General features: G+C 37.3%; 1 long non-coding RNA gene across 1 annotated transcript in view; it reads right to left on the minus strand.

Moving 5' to 3' along the window:
* Positions 1-8,407: 8,407 nt before the first annotated feature.
* Positions 8,408-14,394, minus strand: part of LOC311623845 — a 38,141-nt gene continuing 32,154 nt past the window's right edge. The window contains exon 3 of the long non-coding RNA XR_014795216.1: positions 8,408-8,508. This is a non-coding gene — a long non-coding RNA (uncharacterized lncRNA). The remainder of the gene's footprint in view (positions 8,509-14,394) is intronic.

A 14,394-nucleotide genomic window follows, 5' to 3' on the forward strand; every position in this document is an offset into this window, starting at 1 on the left:
TCAGCCTTTTTTCTTCATGCTGGAAATGAGCAACCCATGCTCTTCTCAAAGTCCTACCCTTCCTCCTGTGTCTGGATTTGACCTCTTCTTACCAGTCAAAGACATTACTTTAATATTTATCCTTCCTCTTTTCCATTATCATTTTTCCTCTCACTTACATTAGTACCATTAGCATATAAACATATTATAATATCTTTTAAAAAAAATACAGCCCCTGCCTTGTTTCTAAATTCTCCTTTAGTTATTGTCTCATTTCTTTATTCCTGAATGTTCAGAAACTTAATTTTATGTCCTAAACCTTATTCTCTCTTTTACCCACAGCTTTTGCCTGTACCACTAAGTAGAAATTGCCACAACATTATTATATGCAATGATAAATTCTTAGTCTTTATCTCACTTATCATTAGATTTTAACAACCAATCATTCCCCTTTTGAAACATTTTCTTCATAAGGTTTCCAGGATGCCAGTTCCCTTTGTCTCTTCTTTTACTTCCCTGATGGTCTCACTTTTCTTTTCATCTACCCCAGCCTGTAAACATTGTAGAGACACAGGGCTCAGACCTCAGACTTCTTCCCACTTCTATCTACTCTCTTTTTAAGGTAATAAAATCTAGTGCTGTGAATGTAAAAATCATCTATGCATGCATAATTTCCAAATACATCTGCTTTTCCCAGACCTTTCCTCTGGACTCTAAGCGCATATGTCCTACTTTCATTACGATATGTCTATAATTGGGTTAACAATATGTGAGTATAAAATGTTTACATTTTTAGTAGATATATAACTGTCATTCTAAGATTAATATAACCAAAGAAATCATTCTATACGAGAATATAACAATTGTCTTTTCAATAAATGGCACTGAGAAAATTGAATATTCACATGCAAAAGAATAGAATTGGACTCCTGTTTCACACCACTCACAAAAATTAACTCAAAATAAATTGAAGACTTAAATGTAGTAATACCTGAAACCAAAAATCACCCAGAATAAAACATAAGGGAAAAGCTCCCTGACACTGGTCTTGGTAATGATTTTTTGGATATGACATCAAAAACATAAACAACAAAAGCAAAAACTATGTGAAACTACAGCAACAATCAGAATTGTACTCCATGTAATCTATCTTAATGAAATATTGTTAGGGAAGGGAATGCGAAAATTATTAGTATTGAAACCAAACTGCTATATTTTTGTCACCAATGTTCTGTAAATATCATTCTGACTGAAAATTTCTGAAACTATGGTGTTTTGTTTTGTTTTGTTTTGTTTGCATTTCTGTATTTTCATTACATTACAATATATAGATATTATTCAATGAAGAAAAGTGGATGTGATTTAAAATTTCAAATCAAAACTAGCTTTAAAATACTAATCTAATAAATAATTCTCAATTTGCCAAGTGATCACAAAACAATTTCAATTTTTTCTTCTAACACTTAACTAAAAAACTGTTTCCCTTGAAAGGTTGCCCCAAGAAATATACAAGGCAAAGATATTTGTGAAAAGATATTTAATCTCACTAACAATTTGGATAATTAAAATAAAAGTGACTCATTGTTTTAGACAACAAATAAAAAAAGTTTACAAATAATGATAGCTAATATTAGCAAGGCCATATGAGAGTACAAATTAGAATATTGTTTCCGTGTAGAAATTGATTAAATAATAGATAAATAAATATTAAAAGCCTTAAAAGGGGCTCTTAACTCATCAATTCCAATTACTCAATGTATTCTAACAAAATAAAGATGCACATAATGATTTAGTACCACTGCTTATCATCTTGAACATTTACAAACTATCCAAAATTTTAGCCATATAGAATTAGTTAAGTAGGTATCTTTTATCTTTACAAAAAAACAAAAACAAAAAAAAACCATAAATGTTTTAGGTGTACATGCAATTACATGGAAAGATGTCCCTAGTCTATTGTTAAATGAAAAAAAGGTTATCGAGCAGTATGTATAATGTATAGTTCGAGTCACAGGAAGAAGGAAAAAAAAAACTACATGCTCAAAATGAATCTCTCCAGTGTGCTATTATATTTTTCTCCTCTTTTTTGCTTATCTGTTTCCTAACTTTCAACAATGATAAATGGTTTTGTAAATAGAGTAATATTTGCTCTTTAATCTGCTTTCCACTTTTAAAAGCTCAGTGACTTCTACAGATTTATAAATACAATCTGCAATACCTTAGCTGATACATATCCTTGCAGATATATTCTTTTTTCACACATACATGTTTTCTTCACTCATCAATTCTCATGCCAATTAGTAAGTTCCAAAATCTCAAGGACAACTGCCTCTAATTCTTTAAGCTTTCTGATGTCTAATAATATACAAAAATTATACATATTAATACTTATCAAATATATGAATCAGAAATATGTGATGGAAAGAGACCTTAAAAATTAAAGGTAGATAAAAGCTGTTGTTGATATTCTAAATATGTTTGATTAATATTTCCCAAATCAGATCAGCAATTACTGTCCCTGCTTCAGAGTTATTACTATTTGAGGCTATCTCAGTCTCAGTGTTTGAGTTAAAACCTTTACTCAAAAAAGTTCTGAGGATCTGGAGCCTGAGTCCTGCCCACTAGGCTGGCCTGCCTGCCTACCTTATCATTGCTGGGAATCATGGCTCAGTGCACCTATTGCACTTCTGGAATTTTTCTTACATGTATGTTATACATATGCTAAGTATAAGGTGACCAGATCGTCCCGCTTTTGGTGGGACGGTCCCGATTTCTAACAATTTTTTCCACGTCCTGTGGCGTTTTAAAAAAGAATCTTTCCAATCTTTCCACAAATTGGGACTTTTTTAAAGCACTGCAGGACGCAGGAAAAATTATTGGAAATCGGGATGGTCCCGCCAAAAGCGGGACGATCTGGTCACCTTAGCTAAGTAATTTAAGTGAAATATGCATTAGAGCATTATTTATAACTAGATGCCCGGTGCACGAAATTTGGGTGAGGGGGTGTCCCTCAGGCCAGCCTGCACCCTCTCCAATCTGGGACCCCCTCGAGGGATGTCTGACTGCCTGTTTAGGGCCGATCCCGGTAGAACATCCCTCTCACAATTCAGGACTGCTGGTTCCCAACTGCTCACCTGCCTGCCTTCCTGATTGCCCCTAACCACTTCTGCCTACCAGGCTGATCACCCCCTAACCACTCTCCTGACAGCCTGATTGATACCTAACTGCTCCCCTGACAGCCTGATCACCCCTAACTACCCTCCCCTGCAGGCCTGATGACCCCAACTGCTCTCCCCTGCAGTCCTGGATCCCCCCCAATTACCCTTCCCTGCAGGCCCAGTCGCCCCTAACTTCCCTCCTCTGCCAGCCTGGTCACCCCTAAATGCCCTACCCTACAGGCTTGATTGCCCCCAACTGCCCTCCCTTGCAGGCCTGGTCCCTCCCAACTGCCCTCCTCTGCTGGCCATCTTGTAGCAGCCAACTTGTGTCCACATGGGGGTAGAATCTTTGACCACATAGGGACAGCCATCTTGTGTGTTGGAGTGATGGTCAATTTGCATATTATTCTTTTATTAGGTAGGATAGAGGCCTGATGCACAGGTGTGGGCCAGTTGGTTTGGCCTGAAGGGTGTCCCGGATCAGGGTGGAGGTTCCCTTGAGGCACAGGGCATCCTGGGCGAGGGTCTGTGGTTGTTTTCAGGCTGGGCCATGCCCCCTGGTTACTCAAGCGGAGGCCCTGGGATCTGGGATTTATTTATCTTCTATAATTGAAACTTTGTAGCCTGAGTGGAGGCCTGGGCAGGCCAGTGTGTATGGGAAGCTTGGCTTACTCCATTGCTGGGGAAACCCAAGCCTCCTGCTCTCTCTGTGGCTGCAGCCATCTTGGTTGAGTTAATTTGCATACTCGCTCCTGATTGGCTGGTGGGCATGGCTTATGGGTATAGTCCAGTGGTGATTAATTTGCATATAACTCTTTTATTAGATAGGTTAGCAAAAGAATGGCAATAACTTAATGTTTATTAATAGATGTGTGACTAGATTATACTCTGTGTATATGATAGAATATATGCCACCTTTAAAAAAAGTAAGGTAACTTTTTAAAAAATATTTTTTTATTTATTTCAGAGAGGAAGAGAAAGAGAGAAACATCAATAATGAGGGGGAATCATTGATCAGCTGTCTCCTGCACACCCCACACTGGGGATCAAGCATACAACCCAGGCATGTGCCCTTGACTACAATCATACCTGGGACCTTTCAGTCTGCAGGCTAACTCTATATCCATTGATCCAAACCAGCTAGCGCAAGACAACTTTTTATATATACAGTTCAGGAACTGATCTTGTAAAGTGAACAAAACAAATGTACAATTACATATTATACATATTCTTTATGATAAGAGAACTGGGTGATCAGAGGACAGTGTGAGAAAGAGATTTAAACTCTTTTGTACCTTTAGAACTTTGAATTCATTGCATGAATTTCCTTTTTTAATAAACATATGAACTTGGAGCATATCTTCTTTATTAAGTGGATTTCTTAGTCATATACATGTGGAAAGCAAGGGGCATCCCAAGCCTTGGAGGAAGGGTGCAGCATTACAGGTATGTTACCAGATGAAAGCCACTCTTACCAATACACACTGGTGTAGAGAAATGTTTTCTATGGAGGAAGTGTTGGCAAAATAGCACAAGTGTTGAAGATTAAGGAGTTCTCTGGGAAAATAGATACTGAGATCTTGACCTCATCTCTTTTGAGATTATTAAGAACTTTCTAATTGAGTGATATAGTTTCACAGATGAGAATGACTTGCCATATTCCCAAAGGGGACTTCACCATTAGAGGAAAAGCATATGGTTTGTTGAGCTGAATCACAGTTCATGGTGGAAGGGCTAATTGCAGTCGAGCAAGTGGCTGTGACTTGACTCCCTTGCTGAGCTAGCTCTCTGATAGGTTGCCCACGTTTTGATTATACTGTGAATGTGAACCAAAGAGTTGAACTTGGCAGCCCAAGTCTGGAGCACCCTCATCTACCCAACCCTCATGGTTAAAGAGCATTCATATTGGTAACATCACTAATGGGACCACAGATAGACTTAACACTATGGGAGGAGACCTCTCCTTATACTTAGAAACTACTCATACATCTGCAGTAGAGTCATTACAACAATAAACTGAACAGCATAGAAAATTGCAAGACCTTTCATTTTTAGCAGAAGCATGTGGCTAAAACAGAAGCAAAGTCATCTGAAGACAAAAATCTTTTTTTTTTCTTAATGAGAATGTAGAGATATGACTATTCCTTGAAGTAAGTCCCCAGAAGTTATGAGTAATTTTTTACTTGACAGATGAGCTGACAACTTCATAAATAAGTTACTGGACTTTCTAGCAACTTGAGTACATGAGTGTTCAAGCCAATATTAAATTGAAAGATAAAATAAATATGAACTCTTTTGTACCCCAAAGTGGTGAAGTACGCCATACCAGTAACATAAGAAAGAACTCTGTCTCTGGCCAACCTCAGGGATAACAAAAAAAATACAATCTTGTTGGGTGGAAGAAAAGGAGTGGAGTAGAACGGGCCTTCTGAACCTGGAACTGGAAGGTGGTCCAGAGTATAAGGCTGTTGGAAGCTGAACAGCAGGAATCTGGATCTTGCCACAGTGTTTCAGCACCAATATTAAAGCTCCTCCCTCAGTACATTTTTCTTTTTCTGTTACCACCCTCTTCATCCTCTGTTTATCTTTGTTTCCTTCTCATAGCTTCTGTTTACACTTTGGCTATACCCACAGCCAGTTAGCTTTGGCTCCCTCTACTAACTGCCTCTGAACTTCCTAACTGACATGACCCACAGCAAGAATTGGCTCAGGCAGACTTTGCCAAACTTTCCACAGGGAACCATCTTCTAGTCATCAGCCTATTGTTTGTCTTTGGGTTAGATGCCCAGCAGTCCCACCTGCCTTGGCTCTAAACCACATCTGGAAAAACCACAGGTTGGAGAGGAGGGAAGAGCAGAACTGGTACAAAGCAGGCTGCCTAGTTCTCCCCATCAGCAGAGTCTGAGCACACAGCCGTTTCCTTTAAAGGGAGATATGGACCATTGCAAAATCCCATGCCAAGTCTTCATACTAGGGAACTATGAGAATTTGGAAATTTTATAAAAACTAGGTCCATATGGTAGGGGATAGGAGTGACCTGGAAGAGGTCAATGGGGGGAAAAGGAGACTCATGTAATACTTTAAACAATAAAGAATTTAAATTAAATTAAAAAAAAGAATATCATAGAGATTCTGCTTAAATAGTAATTTTTACAAGGGCTAAAAATATGGGCTATGAGTAGAATTACAAACTAAACTCACTCTACTTCTCCATTGCTAAATATAGTTCACTTAGAATTTAGGAAATTAATGAATAAATTCAAAACTTTGCCAAAAGGAAATACTCCTTAAATTAATAGAATGAGGGTTCTATGCATCTCTCTTCTTGTTCCTTCAAGCCACTTAGTGTGCCCAACCCCTTATTCCATGTATTATACAGTATGTTATGATTACACCGGAGTTTAATTTATGCTCCACAAATATCCGTGTTATACTCACAGCCCCTGGTGAGACTATGAGTTTAATATATTAAATTTAAAACTATTATGTTAAAAATAAATTGAAAAAATAATTAGTATGATAATATTGTGATCTTCCAGACGTGAGCTGATTGCTGGGCCAGCTTCCATTACAAAACAAGGACTACACCTTGATTTAATGGCTATTTGAACACCCAAGGGCACAATAACAAACACTTTAGGATTGCTGGGCAAAGATAATAGGAAAGAATCCAGAAAGTTCACACTCTAGGAAGAATTCCAAAACATTTTTTTAAACCTTGGATTTAAAATCACAAAGGCTTCTGCTGCTAAGGAAGGTGAAGATCATAGGCAAAGTGCTTGGCAACAGCTTGGCTGAATATTTACAAGTGGTGGGTTTATTTTGTGACTCTATTTGCTCTCTCAGGAGAATATGGAGATGGCAGCCATGTATAAATACCTTAATTTAATTCTGGCACTAAAAATAAAATAATTTTTTTAAAAACGTATTATGGAGAGGAATGCAAATTTAGATCTTTTGGGTTTTGTCTGGACATTTTATATGTTGAAGAACATCTTTAGAGTTATAAAGATACAATAGAAATATGTATTCTATCTCACATTATGCTTCCTTCTCCTTATTGATTTACTTTACTCAGTAAAATATTTTACTGTACACAGAAGCAAGCTTAGAAGCTCTCTGCAAATCGAACATTATGTTTCTCTTACTAGCTGCCTTAAGGTTCTGAGCTATAATGACTTTTCTTCTGACTACCCTACTATTTGGGGACAAAATATATGATATTATAAATATATTTTCCTATGCATATCAATGCATAATGACATCTAATTTTTAAAAAGGACTATAAGGTACACCACTTCTCTAAAATAAATAAATATCAGATGTGGTGTTCTTATCAACATGGCATAAGATGGGTACTTTGTGATTTTGTCATACTAGCAATCTTCATTAAAGAGCCTTTTATCTGCATTAGAAGTATCATCGCTATTTAGGTATCACAGGTACTCGGAAACCATCATATTCTAAGGGAGAAGCTCTACCCATCAAGCAATTATCCATCTTATTTGTATTTAACAATTTATAAAATACAAGGTGCATCTCTGATGCTATATTAATAATGAATGACAGTAATAAAGTTGAGAGATCAATGATAAATCAATTCAAATGAAGGAAATTATCATAACTGAGAAAGGATGGAGTATTGGAAAGTAAAAGGTACTATATACAAATCTCATAGCATAGAAACCCACACCTGAAACCTATATGTTCATGTTCACCAATGTGAGAACCTGTGAGAATATGAAAAGTCAAGGTGAGGATGTGAGAACTAGCACCAGATCAATGAGGAAACGTAGGCTACACTTCCTTCTAGAATAAAAGCCTGCACTACAATGTGATAGTCCTGAACCTACCTACAAAATGAATTCACATTTGAAAAAAGATAAGTGGATTAATCAGATTAAGAATATGATTACAGGCATTTCTCAGGTTCGTTCCATACCACTACAACAGAGAGAAGATGGCCCTGCTGGTGTACTAAGTGGTCAAAGTTCAATTTCTGGTCAGAGCACATGCCCTGGTTCAATTCCCAGTAGGGGATATGCAGGAAGCAGCTGATCAACGGTTCTCTATCATCATTGACATTTCTATCTCTGTCCCTCTCTCTTCCTTTTTGAAACCAATAAAAATATTTTAAATAAATAAATAAAGTGAATATGGCAATAAGACAACCCATGTGATATTTTTTGTTTTTGTTATGTTTGCACTACACTATTATCTATTAAATATACAATAGCATTGTGTAGAAAAATAATGTACATACCTTAATTAAAAAAATATTTCCACCATCTGAGCTGGTTGGTAAATGGTGCCAATTGACCTGCTCAATGCGGGGGTGCCACAAATCTTCAATTTATAAAAAACACAATATCTGCAAAACACAATAAAGCAAAGCACAATAAAATGAGCTATTCTTGAATGTAACATCCAAGGCAACGTGAATATACCCTCTCAGTTCCTGGGAAACTTTTGCAAAGCCAGTAAGAGGTTATAACCTGAGAGCTTTTGTGCAAGAAGCATTTTAAAGTTTGAGGTACAGAATGGATATGCATTATCATTAAGCCGCTAGAAATGTTTGTACTTTTCACAAGCATCTAAGGCATTTGCTTAATGGTCACCTAAGTGATCATTTCTACACATTACTTAATTCTTGGAGGCCTAAGAAACTGTCTCACTACCCAGAGTGAGACACAAAATTGACTTCTATAAATTTTCTTGAACATTCAGATGATTTGCAGACAAGTCTTTCCCACAGGCAATTAAGCACCACTGGGAATACCAATGACAGTTTGCATGATTTTGAGCTTGAAGTTCACATCTATTCATTGTTTTGCTTAGTTCAAAAAATAAGAACTATTCTTCTCAAAGCATACAGAGGCTTAAAACAACATTTAAGTGAAATATTAAAACATTTAGGTCATTATGATGCTAACTGAAACACATATTTATCTTCTCATACAAAAAAAAAAAAAGAAAAGGAAAAAGTGATGGGAGTTGAAAGAGCAATAGAAAGATGTAAAAATAAATTGTTGATGAATTATCTACCTGATTATAGCTTATAGAGGTTATAAAATAATCGTTGACAAGACCTCTGATACAGCTATTAAGTATTATAGAAATGAATTGGATGACATACCATTTAACTACTTACTAATGTAGATTTACCCCACCATGTTCACCTTTACCTCTCTTTCTACATCTGTTCAGGAGGCAACAATTAGTGCTAAATACTTAGTAGAGGACATGTGGTGGTGCCTGCTTTTTGGTGGTAAATCAAGATTAGGTCAGAGGCTAGCATGCCCTCTAGAGGTTATATTGGTCATGTACTATCTATAACAAATTATACAAATTTCAAAATATTTGTGAAAACTCCAAAAATAAATTTACTTCCTTTACTTTAAGAATAAAAACTGAGAGAAGAAATTTCTCACTCTATCTAACAAAGCCATCCTAAATTAATGACTTCTATACACCAGAAGGTGGTTGTCAGATTAAGAGCTGATGGGGGAATTCTAGCAATAAAAATGTGGATAATATATAAACTCAAAGGGAATGAAACTATCACATTACTTTCCAAATACCAGGTCCTGAGAAATAATTCCTCATTCAAGTTTGAAAAATCAGAAAGAAATAGGTAAAAGGGGACCTTTAAAATAAAACAAAAAACCCTCTGTGATAAAGAAAAAAGAACTTAGATATTACCTTAAAAATACAAGGAAAGCTGAAACCAGTTTGGCTCAGTGGGTAAAGCGTCAGCCTGTGGACTGAAAGGTCCTGGGTTTGATTCCGGCCAAAGGCATGTATCTTGGTTGCGGGCAAATCCCGAGTAGGGGGTGTGCATGAGGCAGCTGATTGATGTTTCTCTCTCGTCAATGTTTCTAACTCTCTCTCCCTTGCCCTCTCCCTTCCTCTCTGTAAAAAAAAATCAATAAAATGTATTTTTATTTTTATTTTTTATTTTTTAAATATATTTTATTGATTTTCCACACAGAGAAAGGGAGAGGGACAGACAGCTAGAAACGTAGATGAAAGAGAAACATAGACCTCCTGCACACCCGCTACCGGGGATGTGCCCGCAACCAATGTACATTCCCTTGACCGGAATCGAACCTGGGACCTTTCAGTTCGCAGACCGACGCTCTATCCACTGAGCCAAACCGGTTTTGGAAAAAATATATTTTTTAAAAATATGTGGAGATGTCGATATCTAATAGTTACCCCAAAAATAAAAGTTTATATTGTTTGTATGTTTTTTAAAATCTCATGAGATATAAGAAATCATGGATTCAGTGAACAAGAGGAAAACATGATACAATTTGAGCTGGCAGAGAAGAATACAAATTTTAAAAACCCTCAAAAACAATAAAATATATACTAATTAAAATATGCATTGGAATATGTAAAATACAAAATTAAAACTGCATAAAATCTAATCTGTAACAACCTAGAGAAATTCTCTAAGAAAGTGATAGCTATAGTGAAAGAGAATATTCAACCTTTGAATAGTCATCACAACTGAAAAAGAAATCAGAATTGGAACAGGAGTATTTGTGAAAGATTTATTAAAAGAAAAATGCCCTAAAGTAAAAATAATAATAAAGTGTGGCATTGATAGATTAAAAAGACATACCAAATTCTAGGCAAAACTAGTATATAATAGGCTAAAGTAATTATAAACTAAACAAAGTTTTAAATTCCAAAATAAGATTTTATAAAAATTCAAGCAGAAATAGATTACTTTTTTTTATAAGGCAAAGGAAGAATCTTTTAAATATATATATATATGTATTGATTTCAGAGCTTTATTTTGTTCAATGCTGAAAATCTTTACTTCATGTGTTTGTCCTGCTTTAGTGTTATTTATGGCAGGAGGGTAAATATGAAACCTACTATCCAATTATGGCTGAACTTCCAGAGGACAAATGGAAGTCAACCATTGTTTTTTCTTGTGCCACTGTCATGTGTGAATGTGACACAAGGAACTTCTACATCTTGTCACTTGCATCGATATGAACCTAAAACCTGGGAAAGGTCAAACCCAAAGCAGGAAGAAACTGAGCCCAAGGCACTGGATCAAGCTAACCTTGAAGGATACCTACTCCTGGGATTTTCAGTTATGTGAAGATAAAACAACTTCATTGCTACACTTGATTTGTATGTTGTTTTATGTTACTTACTGGAGAGTTGTTTTAACTGACATAAGCCCATAAAATATATGTATATTTTTTAATCCTCCCCCAAGGATATGTTTTTGTTTATTTTTAGAGAGAGAGGAAAGGGGGGTGGGGGGGACACTGATCAGTTGCCTCCCATATGCATCCTGACCAGGGATCCAATCTGCAACCTAGGTAAGTACCCTGACTGGGAATCAGATCCTCAACCTTTCAGTGCCATAAGACACTTCAACTATTGATAATTGAATCACCCAGCCAGAGCTATAATTTATATTTCTAAATTAACATTTGAATCATGTTATAACATACTATGAAAGAATATTAAAATGTTTTTGTACTGATGTTTTATGAATAAGTACTCCATTGATGGCTCTGGCCCTGTGTCTCAGTTGGTTAGAGCATTGTCCTGACACACCAAGGTTGCAGGTCTGATCCCCCATCAAGGCACATACAAAAATCAACCAATGAATGCACAAATAAGTAAAACAACAAATCAATGTTTCCCTATCTGTGATTGGGGATACAAGTGAACCTTACAACAAGCCTGTAAAACTGTTTTAACAATTTGTTTTTAATTTATAAAAGTCATACATGCATTTTAAGTATTAAAAGTTCAAATAATATAGAACATATGGCAAAATGGGAAGGACTACTGTTCAAGCTCAGTATCCTTTCAACTATTCCCCTATGCATGCGTTCACATGCACGTGCACACAGAGTTTGGGATGCAGGTATGTATAAGTGGGATGTTATACATATTACTATTGGCCCGGTGCATGAAATTTATGCATGGAGGGGAAGTTTCCTCAACCTAGCCTGCACCCTCTCCAATCGGGGACCCCTTGAGGGATGTCCGACCGCAGTTTAGGTCTGATCCCTGTGCGCCTAAACCAGCAGTAGGACATCCCTCTTGCAGTCTGGAACCGCTGGCTCCTAACTGCTCACCTCCCTACCTGATTGCTCCCAACTGCCTCTGCCTGCCTGCCTGCCTGATTGCCCCTAACTGCCCTTCCCTGCTGACCTGATCTCGCCCCCAACAGTTCTCCACTGCCGGTCTGGTTGCCCCAACTGCCCTCCCCTGCTGGCCTGATCTCGCCCCCAATGCGGGGATTGGGCCTAAGCTGGCAGGCAGACATCCCCAGACTGTGAGAGGGCACAGGCCGGGCTGAGGGATCTCCCCCCCTCCCCTTCTGTACACAAATGTTGTGCTGTGGGCCTCTAGTCTTGATTATAAACAACTTGAGAACATTCTTCTTTGGGTCCCTAGTCCCTTACTCAGTGCATTACAGAATGGGTCCTACATAAGTATCTGTGAAAATCCCAATTATATCAAGCATACCAGTGGGAGAGAGAAAACAAAATGAAACAAAAATCTATCCCAGTTATTTAATTTTAGAAAAATAAACTGAAAAATCTATAGAAATTATTTAGGAGGAAATTGAATGATAGCATTTAAAAATTCAATAACCCACAGGAAATTGGGAACATTTATGAACACTTCATTGAAAACACCAAGATAAATATATGTCAAATTTGAAAATGCCCAGTGTGTGTGTGTGTGTGTGTGTGTATGTGTCCATCCCCAGACAAGGTTGTGGGAGTAGATTTTTCCACTTAAAAGAGTTATCTGAGAATTATTTAATGTGATAGAGAAAGAAAGTAGGGATGGAGGAAAGAATTGGGAAAGAATGAAAGCGAGAGAGAGAAGAGAAAAGAAATTAATGTTTCAAGGACTAAAAAGCTGGCTCAGCTAAACAGAGCAGGGAAACTCAGGAAGGATGCCAAGTCAAGCAAGTCAGGTACAAACCTGAAATTAGATTTTTTTTTAAATGGTGGGACTTTTGAAGAATGCCTAAAACCATCAGCAGAATTTGTGGATGCTACCTATGGAACTGGTGGGACCACTTAAGAGGTTTACATTTCACCCAAGAGCTTGGAGAGGCAGAGGGAAGCAGGAGCAGGTGCAGAGGCCTTTGATGGACTGATCTCATACAGGCTTTGAGTATGTGGTTTGAGAGGGAAACAAGGCAGGGTAAGCAAAAATAGTCCTTCATTTTTCTCTTAGTCTCCCCATCTTATTCCTTTCTCCTTGTCCTTGCCTGGCTGTCTTACACTTTCCTCTTACCTCAAAATTCCTATGTACTTCTCTACCATTCCTTCTTTCCCTTGAAGAATCCAACCCCAACGATATATTTTATATGAATTACTCGAAGTTTCATAAAAACCTAAAACAGATGCCAACATTTAAAAAATAAGAGAACTTGACATTCCATTTTTCAGGTACCTCTTGAAAACAAAAAAGATCTGGCAACACAGCCCTGGTCCCATGGGAACAAAGAGCTGGCTCTGGTAGCTTCAGCCTCTCTACAGAGAGTGACATCCTGCATCCGCTCAGTCCCCATCCAGTCAGATTCACCTGTAATGCTGTCTGGCAAGTTTCTATTCCTTGTGTGAAATGTCTTCCTTTCTTTGTCCTAGATATTTATTTTCTTCATAAATTTCCCGAAGCTGTAACTGTAGTACATATGTTATTTTTGTCTATTCTTTTTTATTATATTTTTATTTATCTTTAAAATATGTTTTTATTGACTTCAGAGAGGAAGGGAGAGGGAGAGATAGAAACTTCAATAATGAGAATCACCAATCGACTGCCTCTTATATGCTGCACATGGGGACTTAGCCTGCAACCTGGGCATATGTCCTGACCAGGAATTGAGCCAGTGACCTCTTGGTTCATAGGCCAATGTTCAACCACTGAGTCACGCCAGCTGGGTTTGTGGTTGAGTGTTGACCTATGAACCAGGAGGTCATGGTTTGATTCCCAGTAAGGGCACATTCCCAGGTTTTGGACTCAAACCCCATGTGTGGTGTGTGGAGGAGGCAGCCAATCAATGATTCTCTCCAATCATTGATGTTTCTATTTCTCTCTCCCTTCCTCTCTCTGAAATCAATTTTAAAAAAATTTTTAAAGTTCCTCATACTAGAGCTGGGACAGAACTCCAGGCTGTGACATAATTAGCAGCACCTCTGGGAACTATCTAGTATTCATGATAAAATGTTAGAACAATTTTTAGGTAGATGAT

This window comes from Pipistrellus hanaki, assembly GCF_964339955.1.
Source record: "Pipistrellus hanaki genome assembly, chromosome: 5".
NCBI classification, from domain to species: Eukaryota; Metazoa; Chordata; class Mammalia; order Chiroptera; family Vespertilionidae; genus Pipistrellus; species Pipistrellus hanaki.